At 41.6% G+C, this 13,755-nt stretch overlaps 1 protein-coding gene and 1 long non-coding RNA gene across 8 annotated transcripts in view; one reads left to right on the top strand and one right to left on the bottom strand.

The window, feature by feature from the left end:
• Window positions 1-13,755, top strand: part of Nrg4 (neuregulin 4) — a 72,113-nt gene that overhangs the window by 12,916 nt on the left and 45,442 nt on the right. The gene's annotated exons all lie outside the window — the stretch shown is intronic.
• On the bottom strand, window positions 6,300-12,878 carry LOC134480176 (uncharacterized). Its single transcript, XR_010054398.1, has 2 exons — window positions 7,624-12,878; window positions 6,300-7,259 (listed from the first exon to the last, which is right to left on the bottom strand). It is a non-coding gene; the product is annotated as an uncharacterized LOC134480176 (long non-coding RNA).

The following is a 13,755-nucleotide window of genomic DNA, read 5'->3' as shown; positions in this document are numbered from 1 at the left end:
GATAAACTACATGTTTATTTAGTCTTTCATTTCTAACTCCCTATGGTAGAACCTGAGTTCCACAGGGGAACATGCTTTTGTCTGTTTTGTTTTTCAAATCTAGATAGCAGCTGTAGAGCAGTAATTGGGTGATTACCTTTGGACTGAATGAATGCCCTACGACTTGTTGAAGTCCTTTATAGTTGTTGAAGTTTCGCTAGATAGTAGTGTGTTCTGAAACCCACCCAAAGTTTTCTGTTCTTTATAAAGACTCTTAAGGAAGAATTTACCATTTCCTGTTTCACACACTGTAGCAGGGGCTCTTAGTGTCCAATACAGACTCGTCTGTTCTGCATTTCCTAGTCTTGCTTACAGATACGTTGGGTCCATGCAGCAGATATCAACAAAAGGGACACCAGCCACTGGCAAGTCTGGCTTTTAAGCCAGCAACTAAAACATGTTAGTCCTCATTGATCCTCCCAGGGACCCAAGAACCATATTTTCCAGGAAGCAAAAGCAGGAGATAGAGAAGATAGGCAGGTGGGACTGGGCAGTAGACTGTATAGTGAACAGGAAAAGCTTTTGTTGTGGCGTTAACTTACCTATGTTTGAGAGTTTGCCTTCAAGGTTAACAGAAGCAATTTAGGGGAATGCACTATTTTGCTACTGCTGTGATAAACCCTGTGATCAGAAGAAACTTGGGGAGGAGAGGGTTTATTTGATTCACACTGGTTCATCATGGTCCGCCCTCCAGGAGAACCAGGTCAGGCGCTCAGGGCAGAAACTTAAAACAGAGACCCTGGGGGAACACTGCTTACTGAGTCATTTCCTCTGACCTGCTCAGCAACCTTTCTTATATAACCCAGACTGACTGCTTAGGCTGCTGCTGCTGCTCCTAGAGAACTGGGCCCTCATACATCAATTAGCAACAGAGAAGGTGCCTCTCCCTAACATCCACCCAAACTAATTTGATAGAGGCCTCTCCTCAGCTGAACTTCCCTCTTCCCGAGTGCAGGATGACAGGTGATGTTAACTGTGAGGGGAGGAGGGGGTAATTGTGGCTTCTGGTTTGTCCAGAGCGTGAGGCAGCTGATGACATCCTTACTTAGGAAACAGGAACGAGTGTCAGTGCTCAGCGTCTCCTTTCTATTCTATCTGCGACCCCAGCCCACATCCAAGGTAGGGCTTTCCTCTTCAGTCAGACCTTTCTGGAAACACCCTGGAGGTGTGTGTCCATGGTGATTATAAATCTAATCAGGCCAATTATAAGAAGGACCAACACAAATATCTTGCGATGTAGTATGTTTTTATATTTCTTATGAAGTTGAATTGATACCAAAATTTTCAAATTGTGTTGCTTTCTCCTAGGGAAACTAGCAGATAAATTACCCTGTAAAATGTATCTGTGATCTTGTACAGGGGTGTTTAGGAACTGCTTACACTCTTATGTAGCTCAGTTTCCTTCTCACATTAACAAATAACCTCTTCGGAGCATCTCAAACATTTCTTAGTCTAATCGAGTATGAAACTGAGAGAAGCACCCAGTTGGGGGCGGGAGCCTTAAGAGTACTGACAGACAGTGTCCTCTGTTTTGCAACTACCTCATCGTTTTGGTTTTTTTTTTTTTTTTTACAAATTATCTCAGCCAATATGTGTGAAATGGAACTCCAAAGATAGCAGCAATCCTGGGGGTCGAATGGAGGTGTGCACTGCTGGTATTTATGGGTCCTCATTATGCAGCTTCCGGAAGGCATCCCACTGGAGGATTTTTGAGGTTTGAGGTAGACCACCTTTACTTTCATATTCTGATATAACCATTCCATCGGATTCCCACAAGACGGTAAGTAAATATCATCATATTAACACACCAAGATCCAGTGCTGTCATTTTGTAGATCAGTGATCTACAGAAATAGCCACTTCAGGAGCAAGTTGTTAGGAAGTAATTTGGCACATTTTTTTCAGTTTTGTGAATGAATTTCTTTTCTGCTACATCTAAGATTTTTATGCAAGACTATGAGCCAGTTCTATAAACTAACTTATTAACTTACTTTATTTCTCCAATTCTTCAAACTGCTCTGTTTTCCAGCATTCTATCTTTGTCTTCCTTGTCCTCATAGTTAAGCATATATGATACATTAAAAAACAGATTAGCTGGCACGGTGGCACACACCGCTTGGGAAGTGAAGGCAGGTGGATCTCTCTGAGTCAAAGGCCAGCCTGGTCTACATTGTTCCAGGACAGCCAAGGCTACATAGTGAGACCCTGTCTCAAAAACACAAAAGCAAACAAACAACAAACAAACAAGCAAAAAACCCCAAAACTTGTTTAACGATCTGAAAAATGAGCCTCAAACTCTCATAGTTCAAACAAAATGTTCACTACTCCATGAAGCTAGTATTAATGTGTCTAGGGAACCAACAGTGTTGCAAAGTACCGTGACAAGGACTATGAGGTGTGACAGGTGGTGTCTACGCTGCAAGTGATCTCATCTCTCATCACCAGACATACACCGACTCAGTGTACAGAAACTAGTATCTAAAATAAACCTGCTAACTCCTTGGTGTATAAGGGGTATAACTGACATAGACTGAAGTTCATGAGAGGCAGGCACTTTTCTCTCTCTATGGACTAATGCAGATAGAAGCCAAATTCGTGATCAGGGCATTTAATTTAGAACATTATTGACTGGGGCGGGGCGGGGTGGCAGAATGTGATCTAATTTGGATGACTTCATTGATGCATTTATTTCCATGAGAGGAAAATAATCTCACATTGTGTCACCTGGTCAGAACAGCCTCTGTTTGATAGTACTTAAATACACACTACTGATATTTGCCTCTGTGCCATTCCCATACCTAGGTTTCTTTGCCAACTAACAATTTCTCTCGGTAGACAGCTGTTTATACAGGTTAATATAGATTAAGCCAGTCTCCATTATGTAAATGAATTTTGCTTTGTTCAGTTCTGGTTCATTAACTTTGTAATTAATTTTTAATTACCCTTATTTCCTTTGGTTCTAAATATTGTATTGATTTCCTGTGTATACCTAGCAGTCGATCTGAATATACTCTAAGTATAAGAAATGAATATTGTAGCCTGAATTATTTTCCTTTGTGCATTTTTCTTCTAAGTCTTGCCTCTCAGGAATACAATTCATGTAGCTAGGGACCACTCTACTTCAGCCTGAGAGAAGGGCTTCAATTTTTAAATCCCATGAGGTTTTTTTCATGTTTGAGCATTATTACAACATGTTCTGGTTTAAACCTGTTCCTTAGGAAAGGCTGGAGTTGTTCCCGCTCTTTTTGAATAAAAATGTTGGACTCTGAAAATATAACCATGCCATGGGAAAAGCACCCAAAGGTAACTGGGGGTGGGCAGAAACAAAAGGAAGAGGCATGTGGAGAAGGGACCGACACCAAGTGAGCTTTCCCCTTTCAGTGTCCATTTGCCTGTGGACAAGCCCTGGTAAAACTGGGTAAATCCTGGTAGGCAAATACCACATCTGGAACTTAATGGCAGTCTTGCAGAGGCAGCTTTATGGAGGAGAAGTAAGGTTAGGTAACGTGGATCTTAGAAGTTAGCAGTGAGGTAGAAAATAGGAGTTGACTGCTCGTGGATTGCTATTACTTTTAGATGGGATTTAAACATCCTAAAATTAGATTTGGGGTAACAACCCTGTGAACATACTAAAGCCATTGAGCCATATATGTTGAATGGGTTATATGTTATAGAAATGATATGTGTCAACAAAGCTGTTAAAATGAAAGCAAGATGAAGATATATTTTCAGGTACATGAAAATAAATATCATTCATTGACAGTCAGACTGCACTAGAGGAAAAGCTAAGCTGTCCAGACGGAGAGAAAACAATGCCTGAGTCTACAGAAAGGCACCAAGAGCACTTAGCAAGAGTGAAAATGCACATACATATCAGAAACTCTTCAGTTTTTTTTTTTCTTTTTCGGAGCTGGGGACCGAACCCAGGGCCTTGCGCTTGCTAGGCAAGCGCTCTACCACTGAGCTAAATCCCCGACCCAACTCTTCAGTTTTAACTCAGGTGAGATACATATGACCATTTAAACCAAAAATGTATGGCGGAACATACCGTGTTGAGGCATGCACCATGGCCGCACACCACAAAGGAGCAGGTGTTGTTGATAGGGTGGGAAGATTTTATGACACGTGAAGGACACATATTTCAGCTCCAGGGATGTAATACAGACTTGGCTGTAAGGTTCACAGATGCGTTAAAATGAACAGCTGAATGGCACAACAAGAAATCATTCTGGGCAGACCAACATCAACCTATCAACTTTGTAACAGTTAATGGGCTAAACATGCCCACTAAACAAAGACAGACACATACTTGCATGCATGTGGAGGAGAGAGATGAGAGGACCAGAGGTTTTAATAAGGCACAGTAATGGATGAGGGAAAAGAGAAACAGGTGCACCATGGAGACAGGAGGCCACAGCCCCTCGAGCAGAGGGTCACCTGACATGAGGGGTAGAAGGTGTCATTTTATATATTTACTGTTTGCAATTTTATTTTTTTCTATTTATTTATTTAATCCAAGTACACTGTAGCTGTCTTCAGACAGACCAGAAGAAGGCATCAGATCTTACTACAGATGGTTGTGAGCCATCATGTGGTTGCTGGGATTTGAACTCAGGACCTCTGGAAGAGCAGCCAGTGTTCCTAACTGCTGAGCCATCTCTCCAGTCCCATTGCAGTTTTATAAATGTGTATAATGTTTTGGTCTATTGCACTGTCTTTTCCCCTCCCCTCCAAGTCTCCTAGACCTCCCTCCCTCTCCCTCCCAACTTTGGTACTCTTCTCTTTATTTAAAACCCACTGAGTCCCATTTAGCGCTACCTAGGGATGGGCATGGGTCCATCTGGAGCATGGGTAGCCTCTCAGGGAATCATCCCTGAAGAAAAACAGACTGTCTCTTTCCCCAGTAGCCACTAACTGAAAATAGCTTCCCAGCTAGGGATGGGGCCACATGAGCCCCTCGCTGGTCCGTGCTGGGATTTTGCCTGGCTCAACCTTGTGCAGATCTGGTGCCTGCAGTCATGGCCACCGTGAGTTCCTGTGTGCAATTGTGTGCTTCGTTCTGCCTGGACCTGTTTTGCTGCACCATCCATTGCTTCTAGCTCTTACTCTTCTTTTTTTTTTTTTTTCTTGGTTCTTTTTCTTTTTTTCGGAGCTGGGGACCGAACCCAGGGCCTTGTGCTTCCTAGGCAAGCGCTCTACCACTGAGCTAAATCCCCAACCCCGCTCTTACTCTTCTTTAACAGAGAGAAATATTTGATAATGAAAGAATTGTTAATCAGGAAGGTAATAGTCACAGATAGTGTGCGAAACTAGCAACAGGAATTGAAAAATGCAGATTTTGAAAAATCAGTGAGGCAAATAGATAAATCCACAGGTTAGAGACTTCAATGGCCCTCTCACAGCTGTTGATAGGATAGAGTATCCCGAGAACTACCACCAGCCACCCACTAGACCTAACAGAACTTAAAATCTACATCCTATTAAATGTTCAAGATAAGGTTGCAAAGATGCAACTTATGCTGGGCTAAGAAATCCCTTAGTAAACATGTGATTGAAATTTTACAGAACAAAGATTAAAACACATGGACCAAAACCCTCCAATCACCAATTTTTATAGAATATGGGTTAATAATGGTTTTATATTTGAAAGTATTTTTGAAGATTATTTTTGACCTAGGTTGATTGATAAATGAAATTTTAATCTCAATGTTTATAATAGTTTTATAAACATAGAGTGCTCATTTACATGTCATCTGTACTTGCTTTTCTGTATGTTTGAGGACTGCTAAAGACACTGTGAGCCATTATACCTAAAATACCCACTTTCTTTTTACAGAAAATGTTTTCTGACCCTTGCTAAAAAATGTGTCCTCTTATTATAACATATTTTAGAGATGAGGATTCCTATTGTATCCAGGCTGGCCTGGAACTTACTATGTAGCCTAGGCTAGCCTCAAACTCATGGAACTCCTTCTGCTTCAGAACCCAGGAAAGAATAAATAAAATTGACATCTATAATGAAAGCATACAATATTACTCCAGATACCCTGCAGACACTGAGTCTGTGTCTTCTTCCTGAGAGCATGATTAGACTAGATTTGCTCTCTGTTAGGTTTCTGTTGCTGTGATAAACACCATGACGAAAAGCAACTTTGGAAGGAAAGGACTCATTTCACCTTATAGGTTACAGTTCATCCATCACTGAGGGAAGTCAGGGCACAATCCTGGAGGCAGGAACAGGAGCAGAGGCCATGGAGAATGCTGCTTACCAACATGGCTTATTCAGTTGGTATTCCTGTACAACCCAAGACTACACCCACATTCATAAATATATAATTTATAAATATATTTGAATATATATAATCAATGGCCCAACAGTCAGCAGAATTAAAATATTTTATATGCTAAGACTTTTCTTACACTTACATTTGTGTGTGTGCACATGTGTGCAGGTGTGTGTGTGTGTGTGTGTGTGTGTGTGTGAGCATAAGACATAGCACAGGTGGAGAACATAGGCTAATTTGTGGAAGTTAGTAGGTTCCTGGGATCAAGTAGGTCATCAGACTTGGTGACAAGCACCTTTCACCACTGAGCCATCTTGACAGTTGGCACCCTGGATTTCACAGATAATCAGTATCTCCAAGGAAACAACTTCGATCCTAGCACTCTGGGAGGCAGAGGTGGGTGGATCTATAAGTTCAAGGCCAGCCTGATCTACAAAGAGAGTTTCAGGACAGCCAAACCTATACAGAGAAACTGTCTCAACCCCTCCCCCTCTCCCCCAAAAGAATGAGCAGTCACCATCTTGCTCCCAGACTGTTAAAAGCAGCTCACTGGCAACAGTAAACTGAGCTCAGAGGAAGACCCATGTCTCTATGAAGGAGCAAGCGTCCCAGTGTTGATCCAAACCAAAACAGACACAGTGTTCTTATACTATTAGAAATTGTTACATCATACATACTGTTTGGGATAAAGTCAGATCTCTAGTCTCTTCCGCAAGCTCCGTGTGTTCCCATATGTAGGTAGTCTCTCCATTGTCTCTGACCAATAATGTTTCCCAGAAGCTAACACAGATGCCTACAGATTTGTTTATTCAGTGACATCACTGGTTGGTCCCTTGATCTTGCAGTATGGCGTGACCCTTACTTGGAGTCAATGTCCACTGTAACATACAGAACACAGATAGCTAAGGGGTGTGTTTGTCCAGAGTTCTGCCAGTATCTGGAAGAGAAATGAGCAGAAGTCTCAGGACACAGTTTCCTCTGATTATGTTCTTTAGCAACCGTCTGGTCCCATTGCTTTAGTGGGGAGTCCCAGAAGCTATTGTCATTAAAAAATTTTGATTTAAAAAAAAAATCACAGGGCTAAAAAAAAGAACAGAGCAATAATGATAGAACAGAGCAATAGAGATAGGTCTACTGTGCACAGCTCCACTCTCCGGTCATGTGTCTAGTTTCTGTTCCCCTTTGAGCAACTTTCAAAGCCTAAATGGTTAGGTATCTCTGCCCTATGTTACTTAATGATGGCATGTGTTCTGATAAATGCGTTAAGCGACTCTGTCACCCCACCGTGAAAAAGTACTTACGCAACATGGATGGTGCAAGACAGGCTGCTCAGCACAGCTTCTTTATGCCCAAGTGGCCTGCAGAACACGGGTCTGAAATGCCAGTGCTTGTGTGGCAGAGTTCACTTCCTTATAGGAAACGTCACGGGTAGACAGCAGTCTCTTCAGTGACGCACTACGCTAATAGTAATTATTAGTAACAGTATCATTAATACCAAACCCAGTGACATCAAGTATTAAATACTATATTTGGAGATATATATACATATATACATATAATTTTTAAGACATTTATTTTGTATGTGCATGGAAGTTGAGCACACATATCTCACAATGCACCAGTGAGGACAGATTATGAGAGTCAGTTCTCTTCTTCCCACCATGTAGGTTCTGGGGATCAAACTCAGGTTGTCAGGCTTGGTGGCAAGCTCTTTGACCCATGAACCCATCCACCAGGCCCTGTGTAGGCAGTCATCTTGAAGGAGGGGCATGCAGTCGGTTTCTTTAAATGAGCATCCCCATAGACACGAATAGCATTGATTCAGGTTGTTCTATGCAGACAGTGCCACAACAGATAACCTTTCCACTTTGCAAATGCAAGCACCTTTCAAGAAGCCGGCCTGGTAGAAGGGGGATATATGTGTTTGTAATTCTGGTAGACGTTGTCCGATTGTTTAACAAGGCATCTCGGTCCCTACCGACTACATATGGAACGGCCTCATTACCAAGCAGACATCTTCCTTAGTTTGGACTTTACCAGCCCAACAAAGGACAACGGTAACTTGGTGTTACTGTAATTCACGTTTGCCTTGTGACGGATGAGGCTGCCCTGTTTGTATTAGTCAAGGTGTATAGCATAGAGCAAATGCAACAGACTTGAGGCAGTTGTCTTAGAAAAGCCTGCGTGTACGGTACTTGTCTGGCATAGAGTTTTACTTCTGTAAAACTTCCTCTAAATGGGGGTATGTGTCTCACCGTGTATGCAATGCAGTTTGTACTGAATACCTGCTTTTGACAGTCTGGGGTGATGATGGTGTGTACTAGACAGTGATGAGGTCATGACCTGCTCCCAGGAAAAACTTTGAGTGCCAAGTCTCTATGGTAGACAGCACTTCACAAATGTTGTCACGGCATTACTGGAGGATTGGGCATCTCTCTCATGCCTGCCGGCACCAGGGGAGGACTAGGAGCACGTGTCTGGTCTCTTCTGGAGCAGTCCCTTGGCAGCTCCCTTTATGTCTCTGCTATAATGAACAGCTGCCTTGGGGGTGACTCTGTATACTCCACTCTTAACAAGCCATCGGTCCTGGGGTTACAGTAGAATTTACCTCTGCTTTCTTTCCCTTTTATTGAAGGCTTTATTTATATTTTTAAAAGGCTTTTTTGCAGGGTAGTTTTATGCTCACAGCAGGGGCAGAGGCTTCCGGCTCGCTCTCTGCCTGATACAGGGTCACTGTTTCTTCCCACGGCCTTGGGTCAGAATAGCAATATTTTTCCACGTCAGTAGTTTTCTTTGAAATTCTTGTTTGACAGTTGGGTTTTACTAGTTTTTCATTCCCAACTCTCCTCTCTCATCCTCCCCACTTCAACCCCTGGAGCCTTTCCTCTCAATCAGGCCCCCCTCCTGCTTCTGCGGCTTCTTCTTGCGCGTGGCCCGTTGAGTTTACATAGCTTCTTGCCTGAGTGTGGGTGGCAGGTACAGGAGCAAAAGCGACGTCCCAGTGACCACACCACTGCTGTCTGTGAGTGGAGGAAGCAACATCCTTTGCGTCCTGTAGTCACTTGGACATCTGTGCCGACAGTGTCTCTCCACTGCCTGCTTCCCTTCCTGCAAACAAGTCAAAATGGCTGCTTTGCCTTGAGGAAACCTACCTACCTGCCTTCCTCCTTCCTTCCTTCCTTCCTTCCTTCCTTCCTTCCTTCCTTCCTTCCTTTCTCTCTCTCTTTCTTTCTATTATCCATCATCATATATCTGACTATCAATCGATCAATTATCTATTTGATTACCTGTCATCTATCTATCTATCATCTATCTAAGACAAGGTACATATACATACATACACATATATATTATACAACACATACATACAAACATATATATATTATACATACACATACATACACATATATTATACATATACATACACATATATTATACATACACATACATACACATATATTATACATATACATACACATATATTATACATACACATATATTATACATATACATACATATATATTATACGTACACATACATACATACATACATACATACATACATATACACTACGTAGCTCTGGCTGGCCTAAAATTCACTATTTAGACCAGGCTGGCTTCAAACCCACAGAGATCCCTGGCTTGCTCTCTCCTAAGACCTGGGAATCAAGGCACATGGCACCACCATACCTGGTTTGGGAAGCACTCTTAATGGTGTCCACTGCCCTCGCTAGTCCCTAGAACTCTTTGTGACTTCTGCATCATCTTTGCTTCTCCTGATATTTCTCACACACAGTTTAGAACCTTTGGGTTACAACTTTTGAAGCAGTGCCAGCAGGAAAGGGAGAGCATCTGACCTTTGAAGGACGTTTATCACTTTCCCTCACACCCTGTTTGGCTGGAACCTATGAGTATCTCATTGAGGGGGGTGGGGCGGGGACGTGTAATGTGTGTAGCCCTGTGTACGGCGATGGATTCTGTGATTAGACTAATCCAAACAGAGAGGCATGAGCTGTTTCCGCTGTATTTCCAGTCTTTCACTAGTCCATCATAAAGAGCACCGTGTCTAAGATATACTTATTTAAGTGAGGGGTTATATGTTCCGCAGTGGTGTGGATTCAAGGACGGATATGAACTTTTCAAGCCAGGGTATGACACCTCTGTCCTCCTGTGGCAGTGGTTTATTAGGAAGAGCCTTTCTACCTATACTGTTAATGGCAATGCTTTCCGTAAGGCTGGTTCTTTCAGCAATCGTTCAGTTTCTCTTTAAGGAGATAAGTATAGTCGGGCATTATTTGGTTTTTTAAAATCAGTTATTATTACTATGATAAAGTGATCAAGAAACACTGTTTAAAAGGAGGCGTCATTTTGACATCGCTTTAGCAATCTTGGCCCCTCACTATAGGGTGAGAGTAGGGGAGTGGGGAGCCCACCATGACAGACAGGACACAAAGGATGCCTGCAGAAAGAAACATCCTCATCTTTGCCCTTTGACTGCACTTGGCCTTCTAGCCTATCAGACGGTGCCAACCATACTCCAGGCGTGTCTTCTCCTTGGCCAATATTCCAGGATGCCCTCACAGGCTTACTGAGAGGTGTACAGTTCCCAGTCTCCTAAGCGATTCTCAACCTAGTCCCATTGACGTGGTTCACCATCACCAAGTTTAGGTTTGTGAAACTTGATCGTTTTCTATAAATTGCGAGGTCCTCTTTTACATGCAAATCTTACCTTTGGGAGATAATCTTTTGGCATTATTAAATATTAATTAATCATGGATTAGCACATAGACTTGTTGAATCCTCAGAGGGTGTGGTCTCTGGAGTATGGGACCTGGCCTGGTTGTCTCTGTACTAGGATGTCCTGGGTCCCTCTGGAGACTGGGCTCATATGACAACAGAGAAATAAAAGTGGATGAATGGGCGAACAAGGACGAGACTTTGGTACTTTGCTGTCTGTTTGGGAGCGCCCTGGATCCTGCCTGCCATCCATACTCAGTATGTTACTCCTCCCATTGGGTGGCGTTACTTGATTACAAGCAATACTGTCGGCTCTAGGTGTTCCGAGTCTGTTAGTACTTTCGTCATCTCCAGCAGTCTTCCTTCTACTCAGCTCTAGAGGTTCTAGAGATCCGGCTGTGTCTTGGATAAAAACTTCTCAGGAGAGAGCCTTCTCAGGTGGCCTTTTCAGGACCTGTTCTGGAATTAGTTCTTCTGTCAACAGACGCTCCCTGTCTGGTCTAAACTGTAGGTCTGTGTGAAGCTAAGTTCCCTTAAATGCATTTTGAGCATAATAGAAAAAATATTTAAAAATCAATAAAAATCAGATGACGTTTTATATACTTTTTATTCCCACAATTTTTAAGGAAAAAATGATAAATTAGACCAAGAATAGCCTATATCTCAGAACTTGGGAGGCAGAGCCAGGTACTCTGTTAGTTCAAGGCGACCCTGCTCTATGTAGCAACTCCCGGGCCAGCCAGGGCTGCACAGTGAGACCCTGTATCCGTTAGTGAACTCACTGTTAATTCTTCTAACAAATTAATTCTGAAAGTCTTCCATATGTCAGCTCTAAACTTTGAGCTAGAGTAAGATGCCCAAGTGGCCATTTGAGGTATAATTTCAATCATGACTCCGTGGCCTTGTTCATTTAATGAGAAGTAGTTAAAGCCACCTGCAGGTGCTCCCCTGTAATCCTGTGTTCTAGAGACTGAGACAGGAGGATTCCCAGCAGGAGCTGTAATACGTGCTACACACAGAGGCACAGACACAGACACACAGACACACACACTCACAAACACAGACACAGACAGATAGACAGACAGACAGACACACACACACAGAGTCAGATTATCAAGAAAGGGCACATAGAGAGTCATGAAATTTTAATAAAACAACAAATTTGACATTAAAAAGTATTAAAATGCAGCATATGTAATGTATTGGCCTTTTCTATAAGTTAAGGTCTAAACAATAAAATTATTAGCATTGGTATGGAGAGTTTGTTTTGTCTCTTTGGTCAGGATTTTACTGATTTAAAATAGTTATAATTCAAACAGGAAATGTAATAAAATAAAGAGGGAATTTAAATGAAAAAAAAATTAGTCTTTTAAGCCAGAGTTTAATTTTGGGTAATTTGACCTTGTCAAATAGTATTTGAGATAAAATTTTGTGTTTAAGTCTTCATATTTAAATAAATGTCATTAAAACAACCACTCTCCCCTGGAAAAAAATGGAGGCATCAAAATTTGCTCAATTAGGAGAGAAGAAAAGAACAATAGACAAATTTTGCTGACACATGCGTAGGCTAAGGCTGTTCCGGCCTGTCCCCGTTACCAGTGTCAGCATTTCTGTTAGGAACACGCTGTGCTTGAAAGAACTTACTGTAATTTACCGTCTTGGATAAAAGCAAGCTACTGTTTCTGAACTCCAACCGAGGGCTGTTAACACAATAGGGAGAAACTATGGTGAAACTGTTAAATATCTGGTTATATTTTAGATGTCTTACATACCTAAAAATATTAAGACTATCTAAAACATAAAGAAATTTCAGAAGATTTATATATATATATGTATATATATAATAGATAAAGGCAAAATAATTATTTATATATTTGTATATTTATAAAATAAATCATTATATTTATAATTATTTATATATTATTTATTATACATTTATATATAGTACTTTTTCATATGTCCTGTACCTACGTGATTTATTCTAATTTTATACATAAATTTCAGAATTAGATGAAAATTTTGTTTAGTGTATCAAAATTTGCATTGTTGGGCTGGGGCGTGGCTCGTTGGTAGAGCGTGTAATTAACATGCATCATCTCTGTATTCATGCTCTGGCAACAACAACAAAGAAATCTTTATGTCATCTCTGTATGTTTCATCATTTGTTTCTAAGACACTGCTTACTTAAATCATCCATGCAATTGGCCACCTTGGTGAACCCAGTGTTTTTGAAGCAGTTTATCTCATTGGAGCGCCCTAAGGTGGCTGTGAGACACCCGATGTCAGTGACTTGTTTCAATCAGTTTTTCTTTCTCCTTCACTCACTTGTTTACTGTGTACACCCAGGGCTGTAGTTGGGAGAATGGATACTACAGGCAGTCCCCTGCCCCCAAATAGATGGATACTCTTAGAGACCCGCTGTGAAGTAACAGACATATACCTTTATTTTTGCCCTCTGTTTAGGTAATGATTTTTCCCTTATAATATGCAACCTTTCTAAAAATCTCCAGTATGGTATAAATGCCACCATGTAGCCTAATGTCATCCCCTAAACGCACAGGTTCCACAGGCGAACAGGGAGCAGAAGCAGATGGTGGCCCCAGCTCTCCCGTAGATTTCAAGGCTGATGTGAACTTTGTTGGGCCTATTCACAGTGGACTTTTATCAAACTACCATTTGGTTCTTCATAAGATACAG

Source organism: Rattus norvegicus, chromosome 8 (genome assembly GCF_036323735.1).
Source record: "Rattus norvegicus strain BN/NHsdMcwi chromosome 8, GRCr8, whole genome shotgun sequence".
In the NCBI taxonomy this organism is placed as follows: domain Eukaryota; kingdom Metazoa; phylum Chordata; class Mammalia; order Rodentia; family Muridae; genus Rattus; species Rattus norvegicus.
This window is presented reverse-complemented; position numbering and strand designations above follow the sequence as displayed.